Here is a 23338-nt window from a genome sequence, read left to right on the forward strand (position 1 = left end):
CCTGAACCCAAAATAGGGTTAGGGTTAGGGTTAGGGGCTTGGCAGGTCCGATCTGCCGGTGCGGATGCGGGCTCCCTGGTGGGCTAAGTTGAGGATGGGTGTCAGGAGGTGCATTGGAGTCTGGGTTTGCAGGGTGCAGATGCTGGGTACGTTCCCTGGCGACGGAAGCCTGAAAACCCAAGTTGAGGGTGGGTGTCAGGAGGTGCATTGGAGTCTGGGTTTGCAGGGTACAGATGCTGGGTACGTTCCCTGGCGACGGAAGCCTGAAAACCCAGCTGAGGGTTAGGGCCAGGGCCTAGGGTCATGGCAGGCCCCATCTTCCAGTGCCAGTGTGGGCACCCCTCGGGGCAGAGTACTGGGTGTCATTGGCCTCATGTGCAACTGGCTCATAGAGGGCTTTCTCAAAGGGTTTGGTCCTTGACCACTCAAGACCCCGGCCAGTCCCAGGCTGTGGCCCTGCAGACATGTGCCACAGGAAGCGACTTCACTGGGGGTTTTCTGGCCAATTCTCATGAACTTTCTGCCCAAATCAATATCAATTTGGGCAGAAAGTTCGTGAGAATTGGCCAGCATTGGGCGGTGATTCAGACCACGCTGGCACCCACAGTCTAGATCCCTTTCTCGCTAGGTGTGTGTGGCAGTCATCCAGGAACAATGGCAGGGCCCACGAGGCTCCCCTGAGGACTCCCACACAGGGGAGCTTTCTGGGGGCAGAGTTAAGGGAGTGGGTATAGCTGGGCGTCAGTTCCGTGTTGGTGATCAGGTGAGATGTTGAATGTGGTGGATGGCCTCAGGGGTGGCATGCAGGTTTCTCCCCCTCTGAGGGTTTTGCACAGCTCTAAATGGCATGGTTTCCTCCTGGGTGGCTGGTGGAGTCATGGGGTATGGCTCAGGGGTCCCCAATTTGAGGGCTTGAGGGATAGGCCCCTGGGGATGGAAAACTGAGTACCCAACAGAGGGTGAGGGCCAGAGCCTAGGGGCATGGCAGGCCTGATCCACCAGTGCCCGGGCCAGCACACCAGGGGACTGAGGGGCGAGAGGCATTGTTGTCGCATGCACTTGGCTGTTAGAGGGCATTCTCACAGGGTTCGGGCCTTGACCAATGGGGACACCAGGCTAGGGTCAGGCAGCGGCCCTGCGGAATTGCGGCGCTGGAAACGAGTTTGCCGGATTTTTTTCCAGTCAATTCTCAAGAGTTTTCTGTCGTAATTGATATCAATTTGGGAAGAAAGCTCCTGAGAATTGGCTGGTGTTGGGCAGTGATTCGGGCTGCGCTGGCATCTGTGGTCTAGAGGGCTTTCTCGCTAGGTGCCTATCATGGCCATCTGGGAACATGGGCTGGGCCCAGGCGGCTCCCACTAGGGACCATGCACAGGAGAGCTTTCCAGGGTCAGAGTTGAGGGAGGGGTTCCAGCTGAGCATCAGCCTTCGGGTTTGCAGCCTAGTGGGGTGCTGAATATAGGGGGTGGCCTCAGGTGGGCATGGAGGTTAATCCTGCTCTGAGGGAGTTGTGCAGCTCCAAAGGGAATGGGTTTACCTTGTGGTGGGCTGAGTCCTGGGGTGTAGCTCAGGGGTCCTTAATCCAGGGGTCTTGGTGACCAGGCCCCTCAGAATAGAAGCCTGAATACACAAACTAGGGTTTGGGTTAGAGCCTAGGGGTAGGACACGAAAGATCTGCTGACACTGAGGCAGGCTCCCCTCAGGGCTGAGTTGAGGGTATTTGTCCAGTACCCTGGCAGAATCCGGCTTTATGGCCAGGGGGGTACGCCGATGTTTCAAGTGGCTTTAGAGGAGCTACCAGATTTCTCCCCCTCTGAGGGTTTGGCGCAGCTCCATACCACAAGGTGTCCTCCTGCGTGGCAGGCAGAGTCATTGGTTGTAACTCAGGGGTCCTTAATCCAAGGGGCTTGGGGGTCAGACTTCTTGGGATGGAAGCCTAAAAACCCAAGCTAGGGTTAGGGTTAGGGGCCTCCCTAGGGCCCTAATGGGCCTCCCATTACAGGCCCAATCTGCTAGCGCTGAGGTGTGTTCCCCTCAGGGCTGAGTTGAGGGCATGCTTCCAGTGTCATGGACAAGATGGGAGTGGCTATGGGGGGGCATGCAGGTTTCTCCCACTCTAAGGGATTGGCACAACTACAAATGGCATGGTTTCTTACCGCATGGCTGGCGGAGTCCTGGAGTGTCACGCAGGGGTCTTTAATCCTGGGGGCTTGGGAACCAGGTCCCTCAGAATCATAGCCTGAAAACCTAAACTAGGGTTATGGTTAGGGCTTAGGGGCATTACAGGCCCAATCTACCGGCGCTAAAGAGAGCTCCCCTCAGGGCTGAGTTGAGGGCTTATGTACAGTGACACGGCAGAATCTGGTTTTATGGCCCACTTGGCCACTGATTGTGGGGTTGGCTTTAGGGGGACACACAGTTTTCTCCCGCTCTGAGGTTTTGGCACAGCTCCAAACTGCAAGGTTTCCTCCTGCATGGAAGGCAGAGTCCTTTATCCGGGGGGTTTGGGGGCCAGGCCTCTTGGGATGGAAGTCTGAAAACCCAAACTAGGGTTAGGGTTAGGGCCTAGGGCCATTACAGGCCTGATTTGCCAGCACTGAGGCAGGCTCCCCTCAGGGATGAGTTGAGGGCATGCATCTGGCACCGCGGCAGAATTCAGCTTTATGGCCGGGGAGTTGCTGTTGCTTGGGGTGGTTTTGGGGGACCATGCAGGTTTCTCCCCTTTTGAGGACGTGGCGCTGCTCCGAATGGCACAGTTTCCAGCGGTGTGGCTAGTGGAGTCCTGGATTGTTGCTCAGTGGTCCTGTATGCAGGGGGCTTGGTAGTCAGAACCCTCAGAATGGAAGCCTGAAAACCAAAACTAGTGTTGGGGTTAGGACCTAGAGGCATTACACACCCGATCTGCAGGTGCTGACATGGGCTCTCCTTAGGGGTGAATTGTGGGTATTCATTAGGCACTGCGGCAGATCTGGCTTTATGGCCAGGTGGGCTGCCGATGGTGGGGGTGATTTTAAGGGGGCATGCACTTTTCTTCCCCTCTGAGAGTTCCATAAGCTCTAAACTACAAGGTTTCCTCCTGCATGGTGGGCAGAGTCCTGGGTGTCATTCAGGGGTCCTTAATCCAGGTGGCTGCTGTGCCAGGCCTTGGGATAGAATCCTGAAAACCCAAACTAGCATTAAGTTTAGGGCCTAAGGTCAGAGTCTGGGTTTGGTCCAAGGGGGCATAGTTGCTGGGAGTATGTAGGTTTCTCCTACTCTGAGCTTCCTGTGCAGCTCCAAATGGCACCATTTTGCCCTACAAGGCTGGCGAAGTGCTACCATGAGTCTCAAGTATCCCCAATCTGGCGGACTTGGGGCTAAGCCTCTGGGTACAGAAGCTTGTACTCTTCACCTTGTGTTAGGGTTAAGGCCTAGGGGCATGGCAGACCTGATCTGCCAGCACTGAGGCAGGCTCCCCACAGGGTGAGTTGAGGGCATGTATCCCACACCATGGAGAATCCAGCTTTATGGCCAAGGTTCCTGCTGAGGGTGGGGGTGTCCTTGGGGAGCATGCAGGTTTCTTTTCTGAGGGTTTTGCACAGGTCCAAATGGCACGATTTCCTCCTGGGTGGCAGCCAGATTCCTGTGGTGTGGCTCAGGTGTCCCCAGTCTGAGGACTTAGGGCCCAGGTCTCTGGGGATGGAAGCTGGAAAAGCCAACTTACATGTAGGGTTAGGGCCAAGCAATAACAGGCCCAATCTACCAGTGCTGAGGTGTGATCCTCAGGGGTCTGAGTTGAGGATGGGGGCCAAGTGGCACGTAAGGCTCTGGGTTTTCTTGTCATGCAGGCCATCCGAGGTGAAGCTGACCTCAGGAATGCTTGCAGCTTCTCCTGGTCTGACGGTTCTGGACGGCTCTGAACAGCATGGTTTCCCCCTGGATGGCAGGGGGAGTCCTTGGGTGTGGCTCAGGGGTTCCCAATCTGGAGGGCTTGTTGGCCAGGTCTCTGGGCACAGAAGCCTAAAATAAAATGTAGGGTTTGGGTTAGGACTTAGGGGTATCCAGGCCCGATCTACTGGCGCTGAGGTGGGAACCCCGGGGGCTGAGTCAAGCATGGGGGTCAAGCAGCACACCAGGCTGTGAGTTTGTGGCCAAGGTGCTGTCAAAGTTGGGGGTATCCTCAGGGAGGCATGTGGGTTTGTTCCATTCTGAGGGTTCTACATAGCTTCAAATGGCACGGTTTCCTCCTGGGTGGCAGACAGACTTCTGGGTTGTGGGCCAGAGGTCCCCAATCTGCAGGTACAGTGTTAGTGTGGCTTTAGACCTGTGGAAGGGTTGTGAGCTGCATTAGGAGTCTGTGGAACACCCGGCAGTGCCTATTCACGCCACTGGAGGGAGTGGTGAGCTGTGGTGTGAGACACCCTGGATGGCATGGTAATGCTGCTTGCCACCACTGGAGGCAGTGGCGAGCTGCAGTGGGAAACACACCAGAGGAGGAGTCAGTGCAGCCTGTGGCTCTGAGGGCAGTGGTGAGGTGCTGGGTGAGAGACCCTGAAAGGTGAGGCCCTGCTTCTTGTTTTTACAGGAGGGAGTGGTGAGCTGTAGAGTCTCTGTTTCCCCAGGCACAAGAGTGGTGGTAACAACCCCTGGAGCCGGGCCCCCACTCAGCATTGTGTCCCGTTTCCCCAGGTTTGGTGGTAATGTGCTGTCAGGATGGTTCAGGAGGGTCCTCTCGGTGGGGGTCTGGAGCCGGAGGGAAACCAAACCTGACTCATGGTGCATTTGGAACTGAGGAGTTGAGTGTTTGTTTGGAAGAGTATATTTGCTTCTCCAAAAAGGACAAGGGCATTGGTCAGTGTTAGAACGAAGTTAATTACCACTTAAGAAACAAGCATGTGTCTCTCCTTCTCCCAGGAATCAGAGCAGGTGTGAGGCTTTAGGTGGGAGGAGCCTGCTGATCCCCACCTGCCAACCCTTCTTCACTCTGGCTCCATGAGACCTGAAGTTTGGAAATCAGGGTCTGAGTCAGTCAAGCAGCTTGTCCCAGGACGTCAGTGTTCAGAGAAAACAGCAGGCCCATTGGGCAGAATATCACATCCATGCCAGGATGGAAGGTAAAACTTCTCTTTCTCCCCAAACCTCCTGGGATTTTCTCTTGTCTCCAGTGGACCCACAAAGTCACACTGAAGCAGCTGTCAGCAGTCCAGAGTGGGTGTCAGAGTTCCTGAGTTTCTCTGCAGGGAGCACCTGGCAGGGGATCTCATTCTCTTTCTGCCAAAGGTGGGGATGTGGGGCCTAAGGGTGGGCATACAGGTTCATCCCGCTCTGAGTGTTTTGCATAGCTCTGAGTGGCAATTTCCTCCCAGGTGGGAGGTGGAGTCATGCGGTATGACTCAGGGGTTCCCAATCTGGAGGACTTGAAGGACAGGCCTCTGGGGATGGAAGCCTAAAAACCGAACCGAGGGTACAGGCCAGGGCCTAGGGGCATGGCAGGCCCCATCTTTCAGCGCCAAAATGGGCACCCCTCAGGGCAGAGTACCAGTGTCACTAGCCTCATGGGCAACTGGCTCACAGAGGGCTTTCTCAAAGGGTTTTGTCTTCAACCACTCGGGACCCTGGGCAGTCCCAGGCTGTGGCCCTGCAGACATGTGCCACAGGAAGCGACTTCGCTGGGGGATTTCCAGCCAGTTCTCATGAGCTTTCTGCCCAAATCGATATCGTTTGGGGAAGAAAGCTCATGAGAATTGGCTGGCACCCACAGTCTAGAGCGCTTTCTCATCTGGTGTATGTCGCGGCCATCCGGGTAACTCGGCCAGGCCCAATGCAGCTCTCCCAAGGGCCCCCACGCAGGGAAGCTTAACCCTAGGGGGTTAAGTAGCAGAGTTAAGGGAAAGGTACAGCTGGGCATCAGCCTCCGTGTGTGTGCCCGGTGTGGCGCCGAATGTGCAGGATGACCTCTGGGGGGACACGCAGTTTAATCCCACTTTGAGGGTTTTTCGCAGCTTAGGATGGCACAGTTTCCTCCTGGATGGCAGGAGGCATGGGGTATGGCTCAGAGATTCCCAATTTGAGGGCTCAAGGGATAGGCCTCTGGGGACCGAAGACTGAAAACCCAACCGAGGGTTAGGGTCAGGGCCTAGGGTCATGGCAGACTCCATCAGCCAGTGCCCTGGCGGGCACCCCAGGGGACTGAGTAGTAGGTGGCATTGTCTTCATGTCTGCCTGGCTTGTTGGGGGCTTTCTTATAGGGTTTGGGATTCGACCACTAGGGACCCCGAACCAGGCCCAGGCGGCGGCCCTACAGACATGCACCGCAAGAAATGAGTTTGCTGGGGTATTCCGGCTAATACTCATGAGCTTTCTGCCTAAATCAATACTGATTTCACCAGAAAGCTCGTGGGAATCGCCCGGCATTGGGTGCTGACTTGGGCTGCACTGGCACCTGTGATCTAGAGCACTTTCTTGCTAGGTGCATGTCGCAGCTATCCGGGAACACTGGCCTCACAGCTTCCCCGTGGGCCCCCACACAAGAGTGCTTTCTGGGGGCAGAGGTGAGGGAGGGATTCCGGCTGGGCATCATTAGTTGGGGTGTGGCCTCATGGGGTCATTCAGTTTAATACCGCTCTGAGGGTTTTGCACAACTCTGAGCGGCATGGTTTCTTCCTGGGTGGCAGACGGAGTCAAGAGGTGTGGCTCAGGGGTCCCCAATCTGGAGGACTCGAGGGACAGGTCCCTGGGCACAGAAGACTGAAAATACAACCGGGTGTTAGGGCAAGGGCATTGGGGCATGGCAGGCCCAATCCACCAGAGCCGGTTCGGTCACCCTAGGGGGTTAAGTAGCAGTAGACATTGGCTTTATGTGCGCCTGGCTCATAGAGGGCTTTCTGGCAATGTACGGGCTGCGACCACTTGGGACCCCAGGCTCGGCCCAGGTGGCGTCCCTGCAGACATATGCAGCAGGATGCGACAACGCTGGGATTTTTTTCCAGCCAATTCTCACGAGCTTTCTGCCCTAAACGATATCGATTTGGGCAGAAATCTCATGAGAATTGGCCAGCTTTGGGCGGTGATTCGAGCTGTGCTGGAATCCACAGTCTAGAGTATTTTCACACTATGTGCATGTGGTGGCCATCTGGGAACATGGGCCGGGCCCATGCAGCTCTCGGGAGGGCCCCTGTGCAGGGGAGCTTTCCTGGGGCATTGCTGAGGGAAGTGTTCTGGCTGAGTGTCAGTCTCCATGTTTGCAGCCCATTGGGGTGCCAAACGTGGGGTGGCCTCAGGGGTGGCTTTAGGGGAGCATGCAGGTTTCTCCCCCTCTGAGGGTTCAGCACAGCTCCAAGTGGAATGGTTTCCTACTGCGTGGCTGGCAGAGTTTTAGAGTGCCACTCAGGGGTCCTTAATCCAGATGTTGTTGAAAGCAGGTCCCTCAGGATGGAAACCTGAAACTGAAACTAGCATTATGGTTAGGGTCTAGGGGCATTACAGGCCCGATCTGCTGGCGCTGAGTTGGGCTCCCCTCAGGGCTGAGTTGAGGGCATAGGTACAGCGTCACGGCAGAATCTGGCTTTGTGGACAGGGGCCACCCATGATGGGGGTGGTTTTAGGGGGGCATCCAGGTTTCTCCTCCTCTGAGGGTTCGGCACAGCTCCAAACAGAATGGGTTCCTACTGTGTGATGGGTAGAGTTCTGGGGTGTAACTTATGGGTCCTTAATCTGGGGGGCTTGGTGGCCAGGCCCCTCGGAATGGAAGCATGAAACAAAAACTAGGGTTAGGGTTAGGGTCTAGGGGCATGGCACAATTGATCTGGCACCATAGAGGCGGACTCCCCTCAGGGCTGAGTTGAGGGCATGTGTCCAGCAGTGCAGCGGAATCTAGCTTCATGGACGGGGAGCTGCCATTAGTTGAGGTGGCTTTAGGGGAGCATGCAGGTTTCTCCCCCTCTGAGGGTTTGGCACAGCTCCAAACTTCAAGGTTTCCTCCCATGTGCTGGTCAGAGTCCTGGGGTGTCACTACAGGGTCCTTAATCTAGGGACTTAGAGGCCAGGACTCTTGGGATGGAAGCCTGAAAACCCAAACTGACATTAAGTTTAGGGCCTAGGGGTATGGCAGGCCCAATTTCACGGTGCTGAGGTGGGCTCCCCAGTGGGCTGAGTTGAGGATGGGTATTAGGCTGTGCGTCAGAGACCTGGTTTGGGTCCAGTGGGTTTGCAGATGCTGAGGGCAGCCTTGGGGAACATGCAGGTTTCTCCCCATCTGAGGGTTCTGCTCAGATTCAAATGGCACAATTTCACTCTAGGTGGTCAACGAAGTGCCAGCATGAGTCTCAGGAGTCCCCAGTCGGCAGGCTTCTTAGCCAAACTTCTTGCATGGAAGCCAGGACACCCCACCTAGTGTTAGCGTTTGGGTTTAGTAGCATGGCAGGCTTGATCTGCCGGTGCTGAGGCGGGCTCCCCTAATGGCTGAGTTGAGGGCATTTGTCCAGCACCGTGGCAGTATCCTGCTTTATGGCCAAGAGGGTCGCCAAAGGTGGGAGTGGCTTTAGAGGGGCTCACAGGTTTCTCCCCTCTGAGAGTTCGGCGCAGCTCCAAACAGCATGGGTTTGTACCACCTGGCAGGCAGAGTCCTGGGGTATAGCTCAGGTTCCTTAATCTGGGGGGGTTGGTTGCCAGGACCATCAGAAGGGAAACCTGAAAACCCAAACTAGAGTTAGGGTTAGGGCCAAGGGGCAGGGCAGACCCCATCTGCCAGCACTGAGGAGGGGTCCCCTCAGGGCTGAGTTGAGGGCATGCATCTGGCGGTGCGGCAGAATCCTGCTTTATGGTCAGGGGGCCGCCAATGATGGGAGTGGCTCTAGAGGGGCAGGCAAGTTTCTTCCCCTCTGAGGGCTTGGTGCAGCTCCAAGTGGCATGGTTTCCTTCTGTGTGGCTAGCAGAGTCCTGGAGTGTCACTCAGGGGTCCTTTATCTGGGGGGCTTGGTAGACAGGCCCCTTGGAATGGAAACCTGAAAACAAAAACTAGGGTTAGGTTTAGGGCCTAGGGGCATTACAAGGTCGATCTGCCAGCCCTGAGGTGGGTTTCCCTCAGGGCTGAGTTGAGGGCAGACATCAAGTGGCACGTGAGAGTCCGGGTTTGGGTCAGGAGGTGCGCAGATGCTGAGGGTGGCCTCTGGGGGCATGCGGGTTTCTCCCGCTTTGAGGTTTCTGCACAGCTCCAAATGGCACCAATTTGCCCTTGGCAGCTGGCGGAGTGCCAGGGTGAGTCTCAGGTGGGATTGGGAGCCAGCCCTCTGGGCATGGAAGCCTGTACACCACACTTAGGGTTAGGGTTAGGGTTAGGGCCTAGGGGCATGGCAGGCCTGATCTGCTAGCACTGAGGTGGGCTCCCCTCAGGGCTGAGTTGAGGGCATACCCACGGTGGAACAGCAGGATCCGACTTTATGGACAGGGGCTCCGCCAAGGTGGGAGTGGCTATGGGGGGCATGTGGTTTTCTGCCCCTCTGAGGGTTCTGCGCAGCTCCAGACAGCACGGGTTACTACTGCGTGGTGGGAGGAGTCCTGGGGTGTAGCTCAGGGGTCCTTAACCCAGGGGGTTTAGTGGTCAGGCCTCTCAGAATGGAAGCCCCAAACTGTGGTTCACAATAGGGCCTATGGGAATGGCACGACTGATCTGCCGGAAGTGAGGTGGGCTCCCATTGGGCCTGAGTTGAGTGCAGGTGTCTGGAGGCGTGGCAGTGTCCGGCTTTTTGGTCAAGGGGGCCCCTATGGTGGGGGTAGCCTTAGGGGGACATGCAGTTTTCTCCTCTTCTGAGGGTTCAGTGCAGCTCCAAATGGCACGGTTTCCTACCTGGTGATTGGCAGAATCCTGGAGTGTCACTTAGGGGTCCTTAATCCCAGGTGGCTTGGGATCAGATCCTTCGGAATTGAAGCCTGTAAACCCAAATTTGGCTTAGGGTCAGGGCCTACGTTCATTAGAACCCTGACCTAGGGGCACTGAGATGGACTCCCCTCAGGGCTGAATTGAGGCTATGCATCTGGCGCCATGGCAGAATCTGACTTTATGACCAGTGGCTGCCAACCATGGGTGGGCTTTAGGGGGGCATGCAGGTTTCTCCCTGTCTTAGGGATTGGCACAGCTCTAAATGGCATGGGTTCCTAACGCATGGCTGGTGGAGTCCTGGAGTATGGCTCAGGTGTCCTTAATCCGGGGGGCTTGGTAGAAAGACCCCTAGGAATAGAAGCCTGAAAACCCAAATTAGGGTTAAAGTCAGGGCCTAGGGGCATTATAGGCCGAATCTGCAGTTGCTGAGGTGGACTCCCCTCAGGACTGAGTTATGGGCATTCATCCAGCACCACGGCAGAATCTGGCTTTATGGCCAGGTGGGCTGCTGATGGTCAGGGTGGCTTTAGGAGGGCATGCTGGTTTCTCCGCCTCTGAGGGTTCAGCAACCTCCAAACTGCAAGGATTCCTCCAGCATAGTGGGAGGAGTCCTGAGGTGTTGTTCAGGGGTCCTTAATCCGGGGGAGTTGGGAGCCAGGCCTCTTGGGATGGAAGCCTGAAAACCCAAACTAGGGTTAGGGTTAGGGCTAGGGCCTAGGGGCAGGCAGGCCCAATCTGCCAATGCTGAGGTGGGATTCTCGGTGGGCTGAGTTGAGGGTGGACATCAGGCAACACATCCGAGTCCGATTTTTGGTCCTGGGTTGACACAGATGCTGAGGGTCGCCTCGTTGGGCATGCAGGTTTCTCCCACTCTGAGTGTCTCCCACAGCTCCCAAAGGCACAGTTTCTTCTTGGGCACAGGCAGAGTCCTGCAGTATGGCTCAAGGGCCCCCAATCTGGAGGACTGGCGGACCGGGCCTTTGGGGATGGAAGCCCGAGAACCCAACCCAGTGTTAGGGTTTGGGAGTAGGGGCATGGCAGGCTGCATCTGCTGGTGCTGAGGCGGGCTCCCTGGGATCTGAGTAGAGGGCAATTTTATCCAGCATATGGAAGCAACTGGGACCAAGCGTGCACCCACTCTTTAGAGTGCCTTCCTGTAGGCTTTGGGTGAAACTATGTGGACCTTGGGCCAAGCTCAGATGGCTCCCCTGAGGGCCCCTGCTACAGGAAGCAAGTTTGCTGGGGCTTCCCAGCCAATTCTCATGAGCTTTCTGCCCAAATTGACATCAATTTGGGCAGAAAGCTCGTAAAATTGGCTGGCATTGGGCGGCCATTTGGGCTGTGTGCCAGCCACGTGCATAGTGCTTTCTCATTAGGTGTGTTTTAGGTCTGTGTCCCCAGCAGAGGCATGCTCACTGGGGCGGAGTTGTGTTAGGGTGTGAGCCTGAGCCTCAGGCTCCAGTTTTTTTTTTGGCAGAAGGGTTGTCAAAGATGAGGGTGGCCTGAGGTGGGCATGCAGGCTTCTCCCACTCTCAGTGTCCCCCACAGCTCCCAATGGCACGGTTTCCTCCTTGTAACAGGTGGAGTCCTTCTGGTATGGCTCAGAGGTCCCCAATCTGGACGGCCGGAGGGTCAGGTCTGTGGAGACAGAAGCCTGAGGAACCAACTCAAGATTAGGATTCAGGCCTGGGGCATAGCTGGCCCCACCTACTGGCACTGAGGTGGGATTGCCGGAGGCTGAGTGGAGGGCAGCGGTCAGATGGGGCATCAGGCTCCGGGTTTCGGGCCAGGGGGCCTGCCAAAGGCAGCGGTGTCCTCAGGGGGCATGCAGTTTCTCCCCTTCTGAGGGTTCTGTGCACCTCCAAAGGGCACATTTTCCTCCTGGTGGCAGGCGGAATCATGGGGTGTGGCTCAGTGGTTCTGAATCTGGAGGAATTGGGGGGAAGGCCCCTAGGAATGGAAGCCTGACCGAACCTAGAGTTCAGGATAGGGCCTAGGGACATGTCAGGCCTGATCTGCCAGTGCTGAGACTGGCACCCCAGAGGGCTGAGTAGAGGGAGGTTTTTGGCCACCTGTGTGCCTGGCTTTTAGAGTGCTTTCTCGAAGGGTTCAGGCTGCAACCACTCATGACCTCTGGCCATGCCCGGTCAGCTCCCCTGAAGGCCCGTGAAGCCAGAAGGGAGTTCACTGGGTGTTTCTGGCTAATTCTCATGAGCTTTCTGCCCAAATCGATTTGGGCAAAAAGCTCTTAGGAATTGGCTGGCGTTGGGCAGCGATTTGGGCCATGCTCTGGCCGCGTACTGAGAGCGAGTTCTTGCTACGTGCCTGTGTGCCTGTTGTGATTGTAGTGCAAGACCGCAATCAGGGTCCTCGGGGCTCCCAGAGGCCCCTTGCAGAGGCAAGCATCCAGGGGGCAGAGTTGAGTTTGGGTGTGGGTCTGAGCCTCGAGCTCTGGCTGTCTTTGGCAGAAGGGGGCACCGAAGATGAGGATGGCCTTTCTGCCCATCAATTTGGGCAGAAAGCTCATGAGAATTAGCTGGCTTTGGGTGGCAATTCCAGGTGTGCGCCGGCCCCGTGCTGAGAGCGCTTTCTCGTTAGATGCGTGCTGTGGCCATGTGAGAGAGCGAGCCAGTCCCTCGAAGCTCCCGGAGGACCCCACAGAGATGAGTTCTCCAGGGCAGAGTTGAGTTAGGGTGTGAGCCTGAGCCTCAGGTTCGGGCTTTTAATGGCAGAAGGGGGCGGCGAAGGTGAGGGCGGCCTGAGGTGGGCATGCAGGTGTCTCCCACTGTTTCCCACACCTCACAACTGCTCAGTTTTTTCCTGGGCAGCAGGCGGAGTCCTGTAGTATGGCTAGGGGGTCCCCAATCTGGAGGGTTTGAGGGCCAGGCCTCTGAGGATGGAAGCCTGAGAACCCAACCCAGGGATAGGGTTTGGGCCTAGGAGCATGACAGGCCCCAACTCCCAGTGCTGAGGCGGGCTCCCTGGGGGCTGAGAAGAGGACAGGTTTGGTTGGCATTTGGAGGCAACCGGGACCATGCACGCACCCGCCCTTTAGAGCGCTTTCCCGCAGGCTTCGGGTGACACCATGTGGGACTTGGGGCTGGGAACAGGCAGCTCTCACAAAGTCCCCAGCCACTGGGAGGGAGTTTGCCAGGGCTCTCCGGCCAATTCTCAGGAGGTTTCCGCCCAAATTGACATCTATTTGGGTGGAAAGCTCGTGAGAATTGGCCAGTGTTGGGTGGCACTTCAGGCTGTGCTTGGGCCCCATGTTGAGAAAGCTTTCTCACAACGTGCGTGTTGTGGCCCTGTGAGACCGTGAGCCAGGCCCATGAGGCTCCCGGAGGCCCTCCACAGAGGCGGGTTCCCCTCAGGGCTGAGTTGGGGGCATGCATCCGGCAGAATGGCAGAATCCGGCTTAAAGGACAAGGGGGTTGCCAGTGGTTGGGTTGGCTTAGGGGGGCATGCAGGTGTCTCCCCCCCTAAGGGTTTGGTACAGCTCCAAATGGCATGGTTTCTACCAAGTGGCTGGCAGAATGCTGGAGTAGTAGCTCGAGGGACCTTAATCCGGGGGGCTTGGGAGCCAGCCCCTCAGAACGGAAGCCTGGAAACCCAACTTAGGCTTAGGGTTAGGGACTAGGGGCATGGCAGGATGGATATGCTGGTACTGAGTCGGGCTCCCCTCATGGGTCAGTTGAGGACCTGCATCCAGCGGCCTGGTAGAATCCGGCTTCATGGCTTGGGGGACCGCCAGTGGTGGGTATGCAGGTGTCTCCCACTCTGAGGTTTCTGCGCAGCTGACAATGGCAGCATTTTGCCCTAGGAGGCTGGCGGAGTGCTGGCGCGAGTCTCAGGCATCCCCAATCTGGCGGGATTTGGAGCCAGCCCTCTGAGCACGTAACTTTGTACAATCCACCTAGGGTTAAGGCCTAGGGGCATAGCAGGCCTGATCTGCTAGTGGTGAGGCAGACTCCCCTCAGGCATGAGTTGAGGGCATACATCAGGTGGCATGGCAGAATCTGGCTTTATCCCCAGGGGGCTGCCAATGGTGGGGGTGGCTTTGAGGGCCATGCAGGTTACTCCCTCTCTGAGGTTTTGGCACACCTCCAAATGGTACAGAGTCTTACCATGTGGCTGGCAGAGTCCTGGGGTGTCGCTCAGGGGTCGTTTATCTGGGGGGCTTGGGAGCCAATACCCTTGGAATGGAAGCCTGAAAAACCAAACTATGGTTAGGGTTAGGTCCTGAAGGCATTATAGGCCCGATCTGCCAGCACTGAGGTGGGCTCCCCTCAGGGCTGAGTTGAGGGCATGCGTCCGGTGTCATGGTAGAATCCGACTTTATGGACGGGGTGCTGCCAATTGTTGGGGTGGCATTAGAGGGGGCACAAGGTTTTTCCCCCTCTGAGGGTTCGGCGCAGCTCCAAATAGCACGGGTTCCTACTGCGTGATGGACAGAGTCCTGGAGTGTGACTCAGGGGTCCTTAATCTAGGGAGCTTGGTGAGCCAGACCCCTCAGAATGGAAGCCTGATAACCCAAACTAGGGTTAGGGTTAGGGTTAGGGCCTAGGGGCATTGCAGACCCAATCTGCTGGCACTGACGTGGGCTTCCCTCATGGCTGAGTTGAGGCCATGCATCCAGCACTGCGGTAGAATCTGTCTTTATAGCTAGGTGGGCCACTGATTGTGGGGGTAGCCTTAGGGAACATGCAGGTCTCTCCTCTCTTCTGAGGCTTTGGCGCAGCTCCAAACCACAAGATTTCCTCCCGCATGGCAGGTGGAGTCCTAGGGTGTCCCTCAGTGGTCCTTAATCTGGGGGGCTAGGGGACCATGGCTCTTTAGATGGAAGCCTGAAAAACCTAACTAGGGTTAGTGTTATGGTCTAGGGGCATGGCAGGCCCAATCCACCAGCATTGGGGCAGGAACCCCAGAGGGGTGAGAAGCAGGAGGCATTGGTATTGTGTGTGCCTGCTTCATGGAGCCCTTTCTCCGAGGGTTCAGGCCGCAACCATTCGGGACCCATTGCCAGTCCCAAGTGGCAGATCTGCTGGTCCACCCTGCTGGAAGTGAGTTCACCAGGGGTTTTCCAGCCAATGCACATGAGATTTCTGAGCCCAAATCCATACTGATTTAGCAGAAAGCTCATGAGAATTGGCCGGCATTGGGCTGCGATTTGGGCTGCACTGGTGCCCACGGTCTAGAGTGCTTCTCGCTAAGGGTGTGTTGCGGCTTGGCCCTAACCCCCAGTAGGGTTTCAGGCTTCTGTCCCCAGGGATCTGTTCCTGGAGTCCTCTACATTGTGGACCCCTGAGCCACACCCCAGGACTCCATCTGCCACCCAGGGAAACCGTGCCATTTGGAGCTGCACAAAACCCTCAGTGCAGAAACCTGCATGCACACCCTGAGGCCACCATCACCTTCCATGCCCAACCGGGCTGCAAACACAGAGGCTGATGCTCAGCCGGACCCCCTCTTTCAACTCTGCCCCCAGAAAGATACCCTGCACAGGGGCCCTCACTGGAGCCACCTGGGCCCGGCCTGTGTTCCCTGATAGCCGTGACATGCACCTAGCCAGAAAGCACTCTAGACTGCAGGCGCCAGCGCAGCCCGAATTGCCACCCAATGCCAGGCAATTCTCATGAGCTTTCTGCCGAAATTGATATCGATTTGAACAGAAAGTTTGTGAGAATTGGCCAAAAAACACCGGGCAGACTCACTTCCGCCGGAGCAGGCTGGCAGTTCCATTGCCTGGGCCTGGCCCATGGTCCCGAGTGGTTGCGGCCTGAACCCTGCAAGAAAGTCTTTAATGAGCCAGGCACACGTGAGGCCAATACCCCCCACTACTCAGCATCCTGGGGTGCCCACCCCAGTGCTGGTGGATCGGGCCTGCTATGCCCTAGGCCCTCGCCCTAACATTCAGTTGGGTTTTTAGCCTTCCATTTCCAGAGACCTGTCTCCTGAGCCCTGCAGATTGGGGATCCTGGAGCCATACCCCAGGAGTCCACCAGCCACCCAGGATTAAACCATGCCATTTGGAGCTGCACAGAACCCTCAGACTGAGACAAACCCACATGCCTCCCTGAGGCCACTGCCAGCTCTGGCGGCCACCCCTGGCCACAAAACCCAGAGCCTGACCTGCTGCCTCACCCATGTCCTCAACTCAGCCTCCTGGGGATCCTGCATCAGCGCCAACATATCAGGCCTGCCATGCACCTAGACCCTAACACTAACTTAATGTTGGCTCTACCGTTCCCCAGAAACCAGGCCCCCAAGCCCTCCAGATTGGGGACCCTTGAGCCACATCCCAGGATTATGCCTGCCACTCAGGAGGGAACAATGCCATTCAGAGCACACAAAACCCTCAGAGCGGGAGAAACCTCCATGCCCCCCACCCCCCAAGGCCATGACCCCTTTCAGTGACCCATTGTGCTGCAAACAAGGAGTCTAATGCTAAGCTGGACCCCCTTCCTCAACTCCACCCCTGGAAAGCTGCTCTGCATGGGTGCCCTTAAGAGATCTGTGTGGGCCCGGCCTGTGTTCCCGGATGGCCGCGACACGCATCTAGCAATAAAGCGCTCTAGACCGCAGGTGACAGGGCAGCCTGAATCGCCGCCCGATGCTAGCCAATTATCACGAGGTTTCTGCCCAAACTGATATTGGTTTGGGCAGAAAGCTCATACAAATTGGTGGGCAAACACCTGGAGAACTCACCACTGGTGGCGCGGGCCCGCAGTTCTGCTGCCTGGACCTTGCCCGAGATCCCAAGTGGTCGCCTCCTGAACCCTGGGAGAAAGCCCTCTATGAACCAGGCACACATGAGGTCAATGCCTTCCACTACCCAGCCCCGTGGGGTGCCTGCCCCGGCACTGGCAAATCAGGTCTGACATGCCCCTACGCCCTATGCCCTAACCCTAGGTGGGTTGTACCGGCTTCCGTGCCCAGAGGGCTGGCCCCCAAGCCCTCCAGACTGGGGACACCTGAGACTCACACCAGCATTCTGCTAGCCTCCAAAGGTGAAATGCTGCCATTTGGACCTGCGTAGAAACCTCAGAGTGGGAGAAACCAGCATGCCCCACCCCCTGAGATCACCCCCCAGGTTCTGTGGACCCCCCCAGACACAAACCAGGAATCCAACGTGCCGCCTGATGCCCGCCCTCAACTCAACCCACCAGGAAGCCCGCCTTAGTACCAGCAGATTGGGCCTGCCATGCCCCTAGGCCCTAACCCTAACCCTAATTTGGGTTTTGAGGCTTCCATTCCAAGAGGCTTGTCCCACAAGCGCCCAGGATTAAGGACACCTGAGGGACATCGCAGAACTCCGCCTGCCATGTGGGGGGAAACTTTGTCATTTGGAGCTGAGCCAAACCCTCAGAGGGGGAGAAACCTGCATGTCTCCCTAAATCCACCCCGCACATTGGCACCCCCTCGGCCATAAAGCCAGATTCTGTCACACTGCCAGACACATGCCCTCAATTCATCCCTGAGGGGAACTTGCCTAAGCGCTGGCAGATAGTGCCTGTCATGCCCCTAGGCCCTAACACTAACCCTAGTTTGGGTTTTCAGGCTTCCATTCCAAGTGGCCTAGCCCCCAAGCCCTCCAGATTAAGGGTCCCTGAATGATGCCCTAGAACTCAGCCTGCCACATGGAAGGAAACCATGCCATTTGGAGCTGTGCTAAACCTTCAGAAGGGGAGAAGCTTGCATGCCCCCTAAAAGCCACCCCCACCATCAGTAACCCCCCAGCCATAAAGCCGAATTCTGTCGGGCTGCCCAATTCATGCCCTCAACTCAGCCCTGAGGGGAGCATGCCTCAATACCGACATCTCGAGCCTGCAACACCCCTAGGCCCTAACCATAACCCTAGGGAGTGTGTGCAGGCTTCTGTGCCCGGAGGCCTGGACTCAAATCCGCTAGATTGGGGATGTCTGAGACTCATGCCGGCACTCCACTGGCTGTCTAGGGCAAAATGGTGCCATTTGGAGCTGCATAGAAACCTCTGAGCGGGACAAACCTTCATGCTCCCCGAGAACACCCCCAGCTTCTATGGCCCCCCTAGACACAAACCAGGAATTCGAAATGCCGCCTGACACCCACCCTCAACTCAGCCCACCTGGGATCCTGCCTCAGCACTGGCAGATCGGGCCCGTCATGCCCCTAGGCCCTACCACTAATCCTACTTTGGATTTTGAGGCTTCCATCCCAAGAGGCCTGTCCCCCAAGCGCCCAGGATTAAGGACCCCTGAATGATACCCCAGAACTCCACCCACCACCTGGCAGGGGGGAACCATGCCCTTTGGAGCTGCGCCGCGCCCTCAGAGGGGGAGAAACCTGCATGCCACCCTAAAGCCACCCTCAACATCGACACCACCGGCCATAAAACCGGATTCTGTCGCACCGCCAGAGGCATGCACTCAATTCATCCCTGAGGGGAACCAGCCTCAGTGCTGGCAGATCCTGCCTGTCATGCCCCTAGGCCCTAACCCTAACTATAGTTTCTCTTTTCAGGCTTCCATCACAAGAGGCCTGGCCCCAAACTCCCCAGATTAAGGACCCCTGAGTGGCACCCCAGGAATCCATCCACCATGCGGGGTGAAACCGTGCCATTTGAGTCCTCAGATCCCTCAGAAAGGGAGAAACCTGCATGCTCCCCTAGAGCCACCCCCACCATTGGCAGCGCCCCAGCCATAAAGCCAGTTTCCACTGTGTCACTGGAAGCATTCCCTCAAATCAGCCCTGAGCAGAGCCTACCTTAGCGCTGGCAGATTTGGTGTGCCATACCCCTAGGCCCTAACCCTACCCTAGATTGGGTTTTCAGGCTTCCATTCTGGGGAGTCTGACCCCAAGGCCCCTGGATTAAGGACCCCTGAGCGATACCCAAGGACTCTGCCTGCCACACAGGAGGAAGCCGTGCCATTTGGAGCTGCGCAGAACCCTCAGAGAGGGAGAAACCTGCATGCCACCCTGAGGCCCCACTGGACACAAACTCAGAGTGTGACATGCTACCTGAATCCCGTACTCATGTCAGCCCACAAGGAAGCCCGCCTCAGCACCGGCAGATCGAGCCTGCCATACCCCAATGCCTTAACCCTAACTCTACTTTCTCTTTCCAGCCTTCCATCCCAAGAGGCCTGACCCCCAACTCCCCAGACTGAGGACTGTGAGAGACACACCAGGAATCTGTCCACCATGTGGGAGGAAACCATGCCATTTGGAGCTCTGTAGATCCCTCAGAGAAGAAGAAACCTGTATGCCCCCTCGCCACAAACCCCAATTCTATTGCACCACTGGATGCCTTCCCTCAACCCCGAGGGGAGCCCTGCTTCAGTGCCGGCAGATGGGGCCTGCCATGCCCCAAGGCCATAACCCTAAGTTGCATTTTCAGGCTTCCTTCTCCAGGGGCCTATCCACCAAGACCTCTAGATTGGGAACCCTGGAGCCACATCATTGGAGTCCGCCTGCCACCCAGCAGGAAACCAGTCCCTTCGAAGATGCCCAGAACCCTCAGAGCCAGAGAAATATACATGCCTCCCTGAGGACTCCTCCACATTCTCCAGCATCCCAGCTATAAACCTGGGGCCTGATGTGCTGCCTGAACCCCGTCCTCAAGTCAGGCCCTCAGGGAACCCACCTCAGCACCAACAGTCTGGGCCTGCCATGCCCCAAGCTCAGCTCTCCTCAGGAACCCTGTCAGCTCTAAGCACACTTGGAACTCCTCTGTTTGCCACAAAGCTCTGGGATCCCACCTCCTTCTTCATAATTGACACTGGCCCAAGGCATTCATGAGAAAGAGAGAGGCTCCCTCCTGAATACTTAACACTTCCTTTCCTCTTCTGCGATATTTTTCTCCACTTACCTTTGTACCTGGGCAAACTGCAAGGAACATATCAACGGAACGTGTACATGCTCTGAGATCTGAATCTTTCATGGCAGCTTTCTGAGGGCTCCTTAGGCAATCACAAACTAGTGTATCCTACCACAGTGTGTGAAAATGATCATCTACAGAACAGGAGAATGAAAATCACTCCATTTTTACCTCATTCTTCATGAACTAGAACATGGTCTTCTACTGATTTTCTTACTGATTTTGCTTAACTCAATCTGCTCTAGACCCATCCATATCCTTGCAGATGGTTAGAGTTCATTCTTTTTGAGGCTGGCTCCTATTCCATTAAGAAGATGTGGGAGATTATATAAATATATAATCACTCATCAGTGAATGGACATTGGGACTCCCTCCATAGTTTCTCTATGGTTGATAATGCTGCTTGCACCCCATTGAATGTGCATTTTTGTGCCCTTTGGAGAAATACCTAAGAGGGAAATGGCTGGATCCTAGGGTTGTTCAGTGTTTAGTTTTTGGAGGAACCACCATACTCTTTTCCAGAGTGGCTGCCCACATGCCCACCGACAGTGCCGGAGGGTTCTGCTTTAAGCAGAACATTCCCTGCCAGCAATTTCCTAAGGAGGAAACGAAAAACCTGTGGGATAACCTGACTTGCCCAGAGTCAGGCAGGCAGTTCCAGAAATTCACCCCAGGTTTCCTGACACCAAGTCTCTTGAAGCCACCAGAATGCCTCTATCCAGGGGAATTCCCAAAGACCATCCTTCTGACTTCACCACCCACAAAACTGCAGAGAAAATATGGCAAGACCAACTACATAGATGGTCCACTGAGTGAAACTAGAAAGTCAGGCTTCCCTTTTAACATCCAAGGCTCCTTGGAATCATTTTGAATTTTCCCTCTGCTCCCATTGGAACTCCTTGGATGAAAACATGAATCCATTAGGATACATCACCTTTGACAAAGGAGAAGACATCATCCAAGTCTCTATCTGACCACAGACAGCCACCTAACTCTAGGTGCTGGCCATCCCACCACAGCCTAGGCCCAGTGGAATAAACACTGTTAGATGAAGGAACACATTCTATGCTTGAAACACACACCAAGGAAAGAGAAGTTTTACCTCCATCCTGGCATGGATGTGACCTTGCGCCCAATGGACCTGCTGTTTTCTCTGAGCGCTGACGTCCTGGGACAAGCAGCATGACTGACTCAGACCCTGATTTCCAAACCTCAGGCCTCATGGAGCCAGAGTGAAGAAGGGTTGGCAGGTGGGGATCAGCAGGCTCCTCCCACCTAAAGCCTCACACCTGCTCTGATTCCTGGGAGAAGGAGAGACACATGCTTGTTTCTTAAGTGGTAATTAACTTCGTTCTAACACTGACCAATGCCCTTGTCCTTTTTGGAGAAGCAAATATACTCTTCCAAACAAACACTCAACTCCTCGGTTCCAAATGCAACAAGACTTGGGTTTGGTTTCCCTCTGGTCTCCAGGCCACCACCGGGAGGACCCTCCTGAACCATCCTGAAAGCACGTTACCACCAAACCTGGGGAAACGGGGCAAGATGCTGAGTAGTGGCCCAGCTCCAGGGATTGTTACCACCACTCTTGAGCCTGGAGAAACACACTCTACAGCTCACCACTCCCTCCTGTAAAAACAAGAAGCAGTGCCTCACCTTTCAGGGTCTCTCACGAGCACCTCACCCCTGCCCTCAGAGCCGGCAGGTTGCACTGACTCCTCCTCTGGTGTGTTTCCCACTGCAGCTCGCCACTGCCTCCAGTGGTGGCAAGCAGCATTACCATGCCATCCAGGGTGTCTCACACCACAGCTCACCACTCCCTCCAGTGGCTTGAACCTCCAAAGACTCCTAAAGCAGCTCACAGCGCCTCCACAAATCTAAAGCCACACTGGCACTGTCCCTCCAGATTGGGAACCTCTGAGCCACACCCCAGGACTCTGCCTGCCATCCGGGGGAAACCATGCCATTCAGAGTTGCGTGAAACCATCAGAGCAGGAGAAACCTTCAAGCCTCCCCTGAGGCCATCCTACCTCCGGGCCCCCATATGGCCCCAAACAGCGAGGCTGACGCTCCGTTGGATCCCCTCCCTCAACTCTGCCCCCAGAAAGCTCCCCCGCATGGGGCCGTAGCAGAGGAGCCGCATGGGCCTGGTGTGTGTTCCTGGATGGTTGCAACACATACCTAGAGAGAAAGCACTCTAGAATGCACGCACCAGCATGACCCAAATCGCTGCTCAACGCCGGCCAATTCTCATGAGCTTTCTGCCCAAATCTATATCAATTGGAAAACCCCCACCAAATTCATTTCCCGTGGCACGAGTCCTGGGGCCTCAGCCTGGGCATAGCCCAAGGTCCTGAATGGTCACAGCCCAAACCCTGCGAGAAAGCCCTCTATGAGACAGGTGCATCTAAAGCCAATGCCTCCTGCTACTCAGGCCCCTGGAGTGACCGCCCCGGTGCTGACGGATCAGGCCTGCCTTACCCCTAGGCCCTGGCCCTAAGCCTTGGTTATATTTTCTGGCTTCCATCCCCAGGAGTCTGTCCCTGGAGCCCTCCAGATTGGGGGCCCCTGAGCCACACCCCAGGACTCCACATGCCACCCAGGAGGAAACCTTGCCATTCGGAGTTGGGCAAAACTCTCTGAGTCAGAGAAACCTGCATGTCCCCTTTGAGGCCACCCCCACCTTCAGTGCCCCAACTGGCCGCAAACAAAGAGGCTAATGCTCAGCTGGACCCCTCCCTCATCTCTGCCCCCGGAAAGCTCCCCTGCATGGGGACACTCTTGGGATCCATGTGGACCCTGTCCATGTTCCCGGATGGCCTTGTCATGCACCTAGCCAGAAAGTAATCTAGACCATGGACAACAGCATGGCCTGAATTGGTGTCCAACGCCAGCCAATTCTCACCAGCTTTCTACCCAAATTGATACTGATTTTTACAGAAAGCTGGTGAGAATTGGCCAGAAAACCTCCAGTGAACTCGTTTCTGGTGACGCCAGCCCGCAGGGCCGCCACCTCAGCCTGGGCCTCGGTCCCAGGTGTTCACGGCCCGAACCCTGTGAGAAAGCCTTTCTGAGCCAGGCGCACATGAGGAGAATAACTCCCACTACTCAGCTCCCTGGGTTGGCCGCCCCGGCACTGACAGATCAGGTTTACGATGCCAGTAGGCCCTAGCCCTCACCCTCAGTTGGGTTTTAAGTCTTCCATCCCTAGGGGCCTGTCCTGGAGCCCTCCAAATTGGCGACCCCTGACACACACTCCAAGACTCCTCCTGCCATGTGGTAGGAAACCATGCCAGTTGGAGCTTTGCTGAACTGTCAGAGAGGGAAAAACCTGCATGTCCTCCTAAAGGCACTCACACCATCGGCGGCCCCCTGGCCATAAAGCCGGAGTCTGCCATGTCACTGAACACAAGCCCACAACTCAGCCATAAGGAAAGCCCACCTCAGTGCCAGCAGATTGGGGGTGCTATCCCCCTAGGACCTAACCCTAAGCCTAGTTTGGGTTTTCAGGCTTCCATTCCAAGAGGCCTGACCCCCAAGTCCCCGAGGATCAAGGACCCCTGAGCTATACCTCAGGACACTGTCTGCCACATGGGAGGAAACCATGCTGTTTAGAGCTGTGCTGA

The sequence above is a fragment of the Mustela erminea genome, chromosome 2 (assembly GCF_009829155.1).
Source record: "Mustela erminea isolate mMusErm1 chromosome 2, mMusErm1.Pri, whole genome shotgun sequence".
In the NCBI taxonomy this organism is placed as follows: domain Eukaryota; kingdom Metazoa; phylum Chordata; class Mammalia; order Carnivora; family Mustelidae; genus Mustela; species Mustela erminea.